The following is a 2,863-nucleotide window of genomic DNA, read 5'->3' on the forward strand; positions in this document are numbered from 1 at the left end:
ATCCGGTACAACGCAGAATACGAAGGCGGTTCTTTTCGTCTTCCTATCTGCCTGTGTTTTTCAGCATCCTCTGCGCTATGTTGAATGTGCTGTAGGTAGCTACACCACCGTGTCCGTGCTGACTCCGGACCGGTCTGTCCGCAGGGGCTGTCGCCCGTGTGGCTCTGCTCTGCAGGTATGCAGGTGACTACCTGTCCATCCCTGCAGCAGCTTCCTGCCATCGCACGGGTCTTTTGCCTCATCTTCCTTTTTGCCTCTTCTCAAGACTTGGACCGTAAACACCGGAATAACCAGGAAGCTAAACAATAATCTTTTATCGCGCAACATTTAACAAATGTCCCCTGACACAGGCTTGTGGATGCTTTATTGGGGTTCCAGAGGTCTCCTGCATAGTAGTCGCGTGACCTGCAGGTGGACAGTTCAGGCTGGTGTCCTTAGCATTACAGGTGTGGGGTAATCTGGATGTGGATTTTACGGGGCAGTTATTTATGAATGAATGAATTCGGTTTAACTCATAAGACACACTTAAGAACCGAGAAACACAACCTGCTTAAAAACCAAAAGTTTAGTGTCCCTTGTAGCCGAACGCCGGATATTTACCGGACTGCTGTATGGACACCCCGGAATGGTGTAATTTACATATTTGAGCAACAGATGGCAGTGTTTGTCTAGACAAGATTTATTTATTTTTAATCTCAGGGACCATGAAATAATTATATAGGAATATGCAATGGAATTTGCTGTAACCGCTCAAAAATTGCCGTGTTCCCCTGTGCTGCCAAAAGCAGCCATGTAGACAAATTCAGGAAGATGTCCAGGATCTGAAATATACGTACACACACAGCACAGCTAGAGAGACGGTCCTGATCTGTAATCCGAATAAACACAGGCAGAGGTGCGGCGGCTGAATGCAGACGCACACAGAGCTCAGGCCACACCCTGCGGGGGGCACAGATAAAAGGTGAGGTGAGGAGGTGGGAGTGTCCTGTGGAGACAGGTAGAGTGAGATCTCTCACAGGCTCCTCCTGCTTGTCTCACTGTGTCTCCTCCCGGCTGAGAAGCTGCTGCAGGCCCGGGCTCTCCTCTCCACTCCTCTCTGCTCCTGTGTGCCTGCTCACCCTGGAGCGTGTGTTCTCACACCGTGGAGCTGGCTATGCAACACACCACTCCAAGTACAGGTACAAAGGGAAATTGTGTGTGTGTGTGTGTGTGTGTGTGTGTGTGTGTGTGTGTGTGTGCGTGCGTGTGTGTGTGTGTGCGCGCATGCCTGTCTGTCCGACTGTCAACTCCTATCTATCTTGGCTTCTTGGCACTGTAGCATGCAAGGAATATTGTTATATTTGTCATTTATATGCGTTATAATGATTTGCTAAGTGTTAGCAACATCAAGGCCTCTTTATTTGCCTGTGTGCCTGACTATAGAGCCCAGAGAGACTGTGGTGTGAAGAGCAAAACACTGCTGATTGATCAGTGTTTATGCTTAATGGCCTGCTTGGCGTAGATCATGTTAGCGTAATTAGCCCGTGTTTACTGCAGTAAAGGTCCTACACTGTATTGGGCAGGGTTAATAGGAGTGAGCAGACAGCTCTAGTTTTAGGTGTGATGAAAAGTACTTTTGTATTGCAACGTATTTTGGTGGAAGGAGTCTAATGAGTAACAATTTAAAAAGCCTGTATGTTCTTTCTGTATGTGTGAATTTGAGCAACCAGCAATTAACTGATGTAAAGTACTGGCACACAGACATACCCCAGTGGACACACTGTGAACGGCCTGTTCACAAACCCCAGAACAAACACTAAATTAAAGCACTGCTCAGTAACATACCGAGCAACACTCACATGGAACTCTCTTCTGTCTGAAATCCCTAAAGTAACAGGTGAAAAAGGCTTCAGAATACTACTCAACAGGTATAGCAGAAAACACCTCGCTATGTAATGTCACAATGATTTGAATATGTGTTGTAAGTAATCAGTGTTATTCTTCATTTGTATTTTATTATGCATTTTAATATTTTCATAGTTTTTCAGAGGTTTTGTGGTTTTATCTTTAGAAGTTCTCTTCTGTTGCAATTGCTATGTCTGCCATGTGCCATGTTATCTGTGACCCAAAGAGGAGCAGCTGCTGCATTTTCCACATGCAGCTCCTAATAAACTAATAAAGTAACCAACGAATACAAATACAAACTGCTCCTCCAAGGTAGGAGTTCTCCTTTGTAGTTTGTTTAAATTTGCTTTTAAACTGTGATGAAAAGGATCCTGAAATTAAACAGAAGTGCCTTTCGGCTTTAAAATAACAAACTTTCAAATAGACTGAAAAAATATGGCAGCTAAATTTTAAGATTTCTCAGACAACATGCTACCATCTGCCAGATAGGGCACTGTGAGAAGCAGTACCTGTATGAGTGAAAGTTCACAGAGTTCACTGGAAACAGGGAGCTAGCGGTCCCGAAACAAGCAAACAGAAGGCCAAACACAGGCTGTGGATGAAAGGCCCACGTCAACATACATGCAAAGTAAGCATAAAGACAAGAGGGAGACAAGACAGCACAACAAACCGCATGGATTGGCGGGCGGACTAATGACAAGCAGAGAACGTAAAACTACACGACAGGAACATGCCTCACAGTTATTAGATACAGCCACTGCTGAACTGTCAAACACAGAGAGTCAAACACAGGCCAGTCAAGAGCATGAATGAGCCACCATGTATGTTTGTTATGTACAGTATATGGGGGAGGAGGGTGAGGTTCTGACACAGTGAAGCAAGAGAACACTCCACAGACAGCAGAGAGAGAGGGGTGGGGTTCTGGGTTCTGTGGGTGGTGCACACGCTGAGTACTGATGAGTTTTTCTGTGCGCTGTTT

The sequence above is a fragment of the Megalops cyprinoides genome, chromosome 6 (assembly GCF_013368585.1).
Source record: "Megalops cyprinoides isolate fMegCyp1 chromosome 6, fMegCyp1.pri, whole genome shotgun sequence".
NCBI lineage: Eukaryota > Metazoa > Chordata > Actinopteri > Elopiformes > Megalopidae > Megalops > Megalops cyprinoides.